General features: G+C 33.0%; 1 long non-coding RNA gene across 1 annotated transcript; it reads left to right on the top strand.

The window, feature by feature from the left end:
* The first annotated feature begins 7,205 nt into the window (after nucleotides 1-7,205).
* On the top strand, nucleotides 7,206-8,906 carry LOC144652999 (uncharacterized). The gene is made up of 2 exons (XR_013570647.1): nucleotides 7,206-7,279; nucleotides 8,683-8,906. It is a non-coding gene; the product is annotated as an uncharacterized LOC144652999 (long non-coding RNA).
* Nucleotides 8,907-11,633: the final 2,727 nt, after the last annotated feature.

Genomic DNA, 11,633 nt, shown 5'->3' with positions numbered 1-11,633 from the left:
AATGTTGTTAATTATTCTGGTATCCATTGCGCGCTTATTTTGTTATACTATGTTGTATATTTCTTGTTCTTATTCCATGCTTAACTTGTAATATTATGTGGTGATTTACTGTTTGCTATTGCGCACTTATCTTTTTATATTATGTTTTATTATTCTGGTTGCTATTGCAGCCTCATCTTGTTATATTAAGTTGTAATATTCTGGTTGCTATTGCGCACTCGTGTTGTTATATTAGGTTGTATTATTCTGGTTGCTATTGCGCACTCATGTTGCTATATTTTGTTGTATTTTTTTTCTTGTTCCTATTGCGAGCTAATCTTGTTATATTAGGTGATAATTTTCTGTTTCCTATTGCGCACTTAACTTGTTTATAGTGTGTTGCATTTTTCAGGTCTGGTGAACATTAAACCTGTTGAAATATGTGGTAAGTTTCTGTTTCCTATTGCACACTGATGTTGTTATATTATGCTGTATTGTTCTGGTAGCCATTGCGCACTCATTTTGTTTTACTATGTTGCATTTTGCTTGTTCGTATTACGCTCTAATCTTGTTATATTATGTGGTAATTTTCTGTTTGCTATTGCGCAGTTACCTTACTATATTATGTTGTATTTTTCTTGTTCGTTTTCCACCGTAATTTTGATTTATTATGATGTATTAATGATGCATTTTTCACGTTTCTTTTGCGCACTTATCTTGTTACACTTTTTTGTACTTTTCAGGTTTCTTGTGCACATTAATCCTGCTATATTATGTGGTAAGTTTCTGTTTGTTATTGCGCACTTGTCTTGTTATATTATTCTGCTTGCTATTGCACCCTCATATTGTTATATTATGTTGTTAATTATTCTGGTTGTTATTGCGCACTCGTGTTGTTATATTATGTTGCATAAACTGGTTACTATTGCGCACTCAACTTGTTATGTTATGTTGTATTTTTTCTTGTTCCTATTGCGTGCCAATCTTGTTAAATTATGTGATAATTATCTGTTTTCTATTGCGCACTAAACTTGTTATATTCCGTTGTATTTTTCAGATTCCTGGTGGAAATTAATCCTGTTGCATTATGTGGTACGTCTCTGTTTCCTATATATATCGCACTTATTTTGTTATATAATGTTGTTAATTATTCTGGTATCCATTGCGCGCTTATTTTGTTATACTATGTTGTATATTTCTTGTTCTTATTCCATGCTTAACTTGTAATATTATGTGGTGATTTACTTTTTGCTATTGCGCACTTATCTTTTTATATTATGTTTTATTATTCTGGTTGCTATTGCAGCCTCATCTTGTTATATTAAGTTGTAATATTCTGGTTGCTATTGCGCACTCGTGTTGTTATATTAGGTTGTATTATTCTGGTTGCTATTGCGCACTCATGTTGCTATATTTTGTTGTATTTTTTTTCTTGTTCCTATTGCGAGCTAATCTTGTTATATTAGGTGATAATTTTCTGTTTCCTATTGCGCACTTAACTTGTTTATAGTCTGTTGCATTTTTCAGGTCTGGTGAACATTAAACCTGTTGAAACATGTGGTAAGTTTCTGTTTCCTATTGCACACTGATGTTGTTATATTATGCTGTATTGTTCTGGTAGCCATTGCGCACTCATTTTGTTTTACTATGTTGCATTTTGCTTGTTCGTATTACGCTCTAATCTTGTTATATTATGTGGTAATTTTCTGTTTGCTATTGCGCAGTTACCTTACTATATTATGTTGTATTTTTCTTGTTCGTTTTCCACCGTAATTTTTATTTATTATGATGTATTAATGATGCATTTTTCACGTTTCTTTTGCGCACTAATCTTGTTACACTTTGTTGTACTTTTCAGGTTTCTTGTGCACATTAATCCTGCTATATTATGTGGTAAGTTTCTGTTTGTTATTGCGCACTTGTCTTGTTATATTATTCTGCTTGCTATTGCACCCTCATATTGTTATGTTATGTTGGTAATTATTCTGGTTGTTATTGCGCACTCGTGTTGTTATATTATGTTGCATAAACTGGTTACTATTGCGCACTCAACTTGTTATGTTATGTTGTATTTTTTCTTGTTCCTATTGCGTGCCAATCTTGTTAAATTATGTGATAATCATCTGTTTTCTATTGCGCACTAAACTTGTTATATTCCGTTGTACTTTTCAGATTCCTGGTGGAAATTAATCCTGTTGCATTATGTGGTACGTCTCTGTTTCCTATATATATCGCACTTATTTTGTTATATAATGTTGTTAATTATTCTGGTATCCATTGCGCGCTCATTTTGTTATACTATGTTGTATATTTCTTGTTCTTATTCCATGCTTAACTTGTAATATTATGTGGTGATTTACTGTTTGCTATTGCGCACTTATCTTTTTATATTATGTTTTATTATTCTGGTTGCTATTGCACCCTCATCTTGTTATATTAAGTTGTAATATTCTGGTTGCTATTGCGCACTCGTGTTGTTATATTAGGTTGTATTATTCTGGTTGCTATTGCGCACTCATGTTGTTATATTTTGTTGTATTTTTTTCTTGTTCCTATTGCGGCTATCTTGTTATATTAGGTGATATTTTCTGTTTCCTATTGCGCACTTAACTTGTTTATAGTCTTTGCATTTTTCAGGTCTGGTGAACTTACCTGTTGAAACATGTGGTAGTTTCTTTTCCTTTGCACACTGATGTTGTTATATTATGCTGTATTGTTCTGGTGCCCGCACTCATTTTGTTTTACTATGTTGCATTTTCTTGTCGTTTACGCTCTATCTTGTTATATTATGTGGTAATTTTCTGTTTGCTATTGCGCAGTTACCTTACTATATTATGTTGTATTTTTCTTGTTCGTTTTCCACCTTAATTTTGATTTATTATGATGTATTAATGATGCATTTTTCACGTTTCTTTTGCGCACTAATCTTGTTACACTTTGTTGTACTTTTCAGGTTTCTTGTGCACATTAATCCTGCTATATTATGTGGTAAGTTTCTGTTTGTTATTGCGCACTTGTCTTGTTATATTATTCTGCTTGCTATTGCACCCTCATATTGTTATATTATGTTGTTAATTATTCTGGTTGTTATTGCGCACTCGTGTTGTTATATTATGTTGCATAAACTGGTTACTATTGCGCACTCAACTTGTTATGTTATGTTGTATTTTTTCTTGTTCCTATTGCGTGCCAATCTTGTTAAATTATGTGATAATTATCTGTTTTCTATTGCGCACTAAACTTGTTATATTCCGTTGTATTTTTCAGATTCCTGGTGGAAATTAATCCTGTTGCATTATGTGGTACGTCTCTGTTTCCTATATATATCGCACTTATTTTGTTATATAATGTTGTTAATTATTCTGGTATCCATTGCGCGCTCATTTTGTTATACTATGTTGTATATTTCTTGTTCTTATTCCATGCTTAACTTGTAATATTATGTGGTGATTTACTGTTTGCTATTGCGCACTTATCTTTTTATATTATGTTTTATTATTCTGGTTGCTATTGCACCCTCATCTTGTTATATTAAGTTGTAATATTCTGGTTGCTATTGCGCACTCGTGTTGTTATATTAGGGTTGTATTATTCTGGTTGCTATTGCGCACTCATGTTGTTATATTTTGTTGTATTTTTTTTCTTGTTCCTATTGCGAGCTAATCTTGTTATATTAGGTGATAATTTTCTGTTTCCTATTGCGCACTTAACTTGTTTATAGTCTGTTGCATTTTTCAGGTCTGGTGAACATTAAACCTGTTGAAATATGTGGTAAGTTTCTGTTTCCTATTGCACACTGATGTTGTTATATTATGCTGTATTGTTCTGGTAGCCATTGCGCACTCATTTTGTTTTACTATGTTGCATTTTGCTTGTTCGTATTACGCTCTAATCTTGTTATATTATGTGGTAATTTTCTGTTTGCTATAGCGCAGTTACCTTACTATATTATGTTGTATTTTTCTTGTTCGTTTTCCACCGTAATTTTGATTTATTATGATGTATTAATGATGCATTTTTCACGTTTCTTTTGCGCACTAATCTTGTTACACTTTGTTGTACTTTTCAGGTTTCTTGTGCACATTAATCCTGCTATATTATGTGGTAAGTTTCTGTTTGTTATTGCGCACTTGTCTTGTTATATTATTCTGCTTGCTATTGCACCCTCATATTGTTATATTATGTTGTTAATTATTCTGGTTGTTATTGCGCACTCGTGTTGTTATATTATGTTGCATAAACTGGTTACTATTGCGCACTCAACTTGTTATGTTATGTTGTATTTTTTCTTGTTCCTATTGCGTGCCAATCTTGTTAAATTATGTGATAATTATCTGTTTTCTATTGCGCACTAAACTTGTTATATTCCGTTGTATTTTTCAGATTCCTGGTGGAAATTAATCCTGTTGCATTATGTGGTACGTCTCTGTTTCCTATATTGCACTTATTTTGTTATATAATGTTGTTAATTATTCTGGTATCCATTGCGCGCTCATTTTGTTATACTATGTTGTATATTTCTTGTTCTTATTGCATGCTTAACTTGTAATATTATGTGGTGATTTACTGTTTGCAATTGCGCACTTATCTTTTTATATTATGTTTTATTATTCTGGTTGCTATTGCACCCTCATCTTGTTATATTAAGTTGTAATATTCTGGTTGCTATTGCGCACTCGTGTTGTTATATTAGGGTTGTATTATTCTGGTTGCTATTGCGCACTCATGTTGTTATATTTTGTTGTATTTTTTTTCTTGTTCCTATTGCGAGCTAATCTTGTTATATTAGGTGATAATTTTCTGTTTCCTATTGCGCACTTAACTTGTTTATAGTCTGTTGCATTTTTCAGGTCTGGTGAACATTAAACCTGTTGAAATATGTGGTAAGTTTCTGTTTCCTATTGCACACTGATGTTGTTATATTATGCTGTATTGTTCTGGTAGCCATTGCGCACTCATTTTGTTTTACTATGTTGCATTTTGCTTGTTCGTATTACGCTCTAATCTTGTTATATTATGTGGTAATTTTCTGTTTGCTATTGCGCAGTTACCTTACTATATTATGTTGTATTTTTCTTGTTCGTTTTCCACCGTAATTTTGATTTATTATGATGTATTAATGATGCATTTTTCACGTTTCTTTTGCGCACTAATCTTGTTACACTTTGTTGTACTTTTCAGGTTTCTTGTGCACATTAATCCTGCTATATTATGTGGTAAGTTTTTGTTTGTTATTGCGCACTTGTCTTCTTATATTATTCTGCTTGCTATTGCACCCTCATATTGTTATATTATGTTGTTAATTATTCTGGTTGTTATTGCGCACTCATGTTGTTATATTATGTTGCATAAACTGGTTACAATTGCGCACTCAACTTGTTATGTTATGTTGTATTTTTTCTTGTTCCTATTGCGTGCCAATCTTGTTAAATTGTGTGATAATTATCTGTTTTCTATTGCGCACTAAACTTGTTATATTCCGTTGTACTTTTCAGATTCCTGGTGGAAATTAATCCTGTTGCATTATGTGGTACGTCTCTGTTTCCTATATTGCACTTATTTTGTTATATAATGTTGTTAATTATTCTGGTATCCATTGCGCGCTCATTTTGTTATACTATGTTGTATATTTCTTGTTCTTATTCCATGCTTAACTTGTAATATTATGTGGTGATTTACTGTTTGCAATTGCGCACTTATCTTTTTATATTATGTTTTATTATTCTGGTTGCTATTGCACTCTCATCTTGTTATATTAAGTTGTAATATTCTGGTTGCTATTGCGCAGTTACCTTTCTATATTATGTTGTATTTTTCTTGTTCGTTTTCCACCGTAATTTTTATTTATTATGATGTATTAATGATGCATTTTTCACGTTTCTTTTGCGCACTAATCTTGTTACACTTTGTTGTACTTTTCAGGTTTTTTGTGCACATTAATCCTGCTATATTATGTGGTAAGTTTCTGTTTGTTATTGCGCACTTGTCTTGTTATATTATTCTGCTTGCTATTGCACCCTCATATTGTTATATTATGTTGTTAATTATTCTGGTTGTTATTGCGCACTCATGTTGTTATATTATGTTGCATAAACTGGTTACTATTGCGCACTCAACTTGTTATGTTATGTTGTATTTTTTCTTGTTCCTATTGCGTGCCAATCTTGTTAAATTATGTGATAATTATCTGTTTTCTATTGCGCACTAAACTTGTTATATTCCGTTGTATTTTTCAGATTCCTGGTGGAAATTAATCCTGTTGCATTATGTGGTACGTCTCTGTTTCCTATATATATCGCACTTATTTTGTTATATAATGTTGTTAATTATTCTGGTATCCATTGCGCGCTCATTTTGTTATACTATGTTGTATATTTCTTGTTCTTATTCCATGCTTAACTTGTAATATTATGTGGTGATTTACTGTTTGCAATTGCGCACTTATCTTATTATATTACGTTTTATTATTCTGGTTGCTATTGCACCCTCATCTTGTTATGTTAAGTTGTAATATTCTGGTTGCTATTGCGCACTCGTGTTGTTATATTAGGTTGTATTATTCTGGTTGCTATTGCGCACTCATGTTGTTATATTTTGTTGTATTTTTTTTCTTGTTCCTATTGCGAGCTAATCTTGTTATATTAGGTGATAATTTTCTGTTTCCTATTGCGCACTTAACTTGTTTATAGTCTGTTGCATTTTTCAGGTCTGGTGAACATTAAACCTGTTGAATTATGTGGTAAGTTTCTGTTTCCTATTGCACACTGATGTTGTTATATTATGCTGTATTTTTCTGGTAGCCATTGCGCACTCATTTTGTTTTACTATGTTGCATTTTGCTTGTTCGTATTACGCTCTAATCTTGTTATATTATGTGGTAATTTTCTGTTTCCTATTGCACACTTATCTTGTTGATAGTCTGTTGCATTTTTCAGGTCTGGTGAACATTAAACCTGTTGAAATATGTGGTAAGTTTATGTTTTCTATTGCACACTGATGTTGTTATATTATGCTGTATTGTTCTGGTAGCCATTGCGCACTCATTTTGTTTTACTATGTTGCATTTTGCTTGTTCGTATTACGCTCTAATCTTGTTATATTATGTGGTAATTTTCTGTTTGCTATTGCGCAGTTACCTTACTATATTATGTTGTATTTTTCTTGTTCGTTTTCCATCGTAATTTTGATTTATTATGATGTTTAATGATGGATTTTTCACGTTTCTTTTGCGCACTAATCTTGTTACACTTTGTTGTACTTTTCAGGTTTCTTGTGCACATTAATCCTGCTATATTATGTGGTAAGTTTCTGTTTGTTATTGCGCACTTGTCTTGTTATATTATTCTGCTTGCTATTGCACCCTCATATTGTTATATTATGTTGTTAATTATTCTGGTTGTTATTGCGCACTCATGTTGTTATATTATGTTACATAAACTGATTACTATTGCGCACTCAACTTGTTATGTTATGTTGTATTTTTACTTGTTCCTATTGCGTGCCAATCTTGTTAAATTATGTGATAATTATCTGTTTAATCTATTGCGCAGTAGACTTGTTATATTCCGTTGTATTTTTCAGATTCCTGGTGGAAATTAATCCTGTTGCATTATGTGGTACCTCTCTGTTTCTCATATTGCACTTATTTTGTTATATAATGTTGTTAATTATTCTGGTATCCATTGCGCGCTCATTTTGTTATATTATGTTGTATATTTCTTGTTCTTATTGCACGCTTAACTTATAATATTATGTGGTAATTTACTGTTTGCTATTGCGCACTTATCTTGTTATATTAAGTTGTAATATTCTGGTTGCTATTGCACACTCATGTTAATTATATTTTGTTGTATTTTTCTTGTTCCTATTGCGAGCTTGTCTTGATAAACTAGGTGATAATTTTCTGTTTTCTATTACGCACTAATCTTGTCATAGTCGGTTGTATTTTTCATGTCTGGTGAACATTAAACCTTTTGCATTACGTGGTATGTTTCTGTTTGCTATTGTGCATTTGTCTTGTTATATTTTTCCGGTTGCTATTGTACCCTCATCTTGTTATATTGTATTGTGTTATTCTGGTTGCTATTGCGCACTTATATTGTTATATTATGTTATATTATTCTGGTAACCATTGCGCACTCATGTTGTTATATTATGGTATCGCAACGCCTTGCGTTCATAACTGACATGTTGTTTTCAGCCTACTTACAGCAGTAGTAAACAACCTTTTAAGCAATTGCCTTGCGCTCATGTTTTTTTAATAGGCAATTGTAAGTGCTTGCAACTGATTTGTTTAATGTACTTTTCACAGCAGCAATTACCGTGTGCTGCCAACTAATGTTCTTTTAGTGTACTTCTCACAGCATTTAGTACTGACATGTTATTGTTCTAAGTGTACCTTATTCTCACAGCAATAATCAACACCTTTTTGAGAAGTTGCCATGCGCTTGCTGCTCACGTGTTTTTTAGTGTATTTTTCTACTCATACTTCATGCAAAATAGTCGGTATCTCTTAGAGCTTTTGATTTATCATTGTAAATGTAATCTGTCGGTACAGTCAAACCTCAATTATCCGGAGTCGTAGGGACTGGGCTAAATAGTCCGGATAATCGAAAGTATGAATATTAATATTAGCCAAAAATAAAACTGAATAACTTAAATGGGAATACAATGTAAATAATCTTACAATTTTTCTTTTTGCAGCCTCTCTCCCTCGAGGTTCTTGTTAAGTGCCTGGCTCTGCACTCGGGAGGTTTCCTCCTGAAAAGGGGTTTTTCTTGACGGGCAACAGACACGCAGTTTTGAATCTGGCTTTTTGATTGTAAACAAACATTGTAGTTTATCTTCTCCCCAGCAACATGTATACTTTTGCATCAATAAATGGGGTCTGCTGCTTGCAGAATGGCAGACCAAATATATACCCACTACCTGTAGTACAGCAGTCAGTTTGTTATTTACACTGTAACAGTTACAAGTTGTTTGAATTATTCATTGTTTATTATTGATACAATTTGGAATAGGGGAACAAGCAATTGCCTTGTGCTTGCAACTGACATGTTTTCAGTGTCCTTCTCATGGCAATAATAAACACATTTAAGAATTGCCATGCGCTCGCAAAATACATGTTTTTGAGTACATCTCACAGCATGGCGCAATAATAAACTACCATACCTCTCAGCTGACATTTTTAGTGTACATCTCATATCAATAATATTATTTACTGCGATTCGAAGAATAGTAGCGAATTGTTGTTTTCAGGGTTCACCAACATTGATCGTTGTTTTGGTGATGAAATGATAGTAAAAGGTCAGGATTTCACTGGGCTCAGTCATTCAAGGTTGATGATGCTGCTGGAACAGTTTTCGTTCCTTTGTAATTTTTTCTTTTAGTCAATATTATATTTAGGGCAGAATTTAGGATTTTTAACTTTTGAACTACGTAACAATAATATTATTATGTGTCAAAGATCTCATTTTTTATAATTGTCAAAGTAATCTACATGTATTGGTATCTTAAAGTCTTCAGTTTTGTAGCCTTTGAGGTTCTTGTAAAGTGCCTGGCTCTGTATTCGGGAGGGATCAGGTTTCCTTCTAACATTGAGGTTTTTCCTGACGGGCAGCAGGCACGCGGTTTCTAATCTGGTTTTTTGATTGTAAACACACATTATAGTTTATCTTCTTCCCATCAACATAAATACTTTTGCATCAATAAATGGGGTCTGTTGCTGGCAAAATCTTGGACCAAATCTATACCCACATCCCAGTGCAGCAGTCAGCTCACTATTTACACTATCAGTAACAAGTTGGATAAATAATTCATTGTCAGGAGCCCTGTCATTGTTTATTATTGATATAATTGAAAATAGGGGAAACAACATCTTTTAAGCAATTGCCTTGTCCTCACAACTGACATTTTGTTGGTGTTCTTCTCACACCGAAAAAGGCTTTTTTTTTCCTGGCAGGCAGCACGTACACGGCTTTTTATCTGGATTTTTGACTGTAAACAAACAGTTTCTCTTCTTTCCATCAACATTACACTTTTGCATCAAAAAGTGGGGCTGTCGGTCGCAGAATATCCTTAATTGCAGCAGTCGGTAACTGTAACACTGTATTCTACTTATTGAAATGCGTGCTATTGTCTCGCTGGGGTATGGTACTTATTAATTCAAATGCATGTTATTGTCTCGCTGGGGTATGGTACTTATTAATTCAAGTGTGTGATATAGTCTCACTGGGGAGACTATATCACACACTTGAATTAATAAGTACCATACCCCAGCGAGACAATACCATGCATTTGAATTAATAAGTACCATACCCCAGCGAGACAATAGCACGCATTTCAATAAGTAGAATACAGTGTTACAGTTACCGACTGCTGCAATTAAGGATATTCTGCGACCGACAGCCCCACTTTTTGTCTTGTTTTTTCCTTAACTACCAAACTTGGAAAGTTCAGTTGGGCCGAAGTCGGGAAATTTGTATCGATGTTTGCAATTTGATTCGCAAACTCGCACCGTAATTGGCAACTTCATAACAAAGTTTCCAATTTCTCAACAAACTTCGCAAAGCGGGCGGCCAAAGTAAACTGAAATCAACTGTAAAACATTTCGTTCAAACATTTAATGAACCGGTACAAGTAACTTAACTGTTAAAAGCAACTAAGATCGATAGCAAAAACAGAATAAGAGCGTGCCATTTCGTGACAACTTGATAACTCAATTAGTTCTTGTTTGTTGAATAGAATTTACGTTGTAAATGAACGAAAATCTTTGTTGAACAGTTTTGACAGAAAACAAATACTCCAGGTGTACTGCGCTTTAAAGAACTTTTCCGAAGAGAGTGGTTTTTTTAGTTGATTCGTTTATTACTTCGTTTATTATAGTACTTTTCGTTCAATGTCTATATGGAGACGTGGCTTTTTCGAGAAAAACAAGGGTATCGTGTTACGTTCGTTTTTAAAAAAACAAAGGTATCATGTTACAAAAGTGAGAAAAACAACGGTATCATGTTACAGTGTTTGGCAAAAAGCCAAAAGTATTCCGTAAGTAACAAACAAAACCCGTTACGGTTGCTACAAAGCTAGCAACAAAATAACCGCTTTAAACAGAATAAGAATGTGACATTTTGACAATTGAATTAGTTTTGTTTTTTAATCAAATGATGAAAATTTCCGTATTAAATAAAACAGTTCTGATGTATCAAAATGCATGTAAAAATTATTTTGTTTGCAAGCAAACTTTGTGCAAAAAAGTTACTCCTTGGGGCGCCATACACAAATAGCTCAACCCATGGCATAAACCATCCCAACAGGACAATCACCCAGTTTCACCCCAAGCCACCCCATAAATTTAAAAAATAACTCCTGCACGCTTAGCGTGCCTATGTTTTGATATGTTCAAGTATAGTAGATTGACTACCTGTACACACAATTTTAGGAAAATCTGTAAGAGCGTTTTAGAGTAAATCAAGAATGAAGTGTTTGGTATTTCCTTATAAATTCCTACAATCGGCAGTTGACATATTTTAAAAAATTAAAGCAAAACGTCTTTCGCTTTTAGTTAATGGTCTTTGATGGTGTAAGTATTTATATTTCAGTGAGAGTAACTGCGGTCAAATAATACGAAACAATTTAAAAGCGCCCATTTTATATTA

The sequence above is a fragment of the Oculina patagonica genome, chromosome 5 (genome assembly GCF_052425735.1).
Source record: "Oculina patagonica isolate OP01 chromosome 5, crgOcupat, whole genome shotgun sequence".
Lineage (NCBI taxonomy): Eukaryota > Metazoa > Cnidaria > Anthozoa > Scleractinia > Oculinidae > Oculina > Oculina patagonica.
Note: the sequence above shows the minus strand (reverse complement) of the source record. Positions and strands in the feature narration are given on the sequence as shown.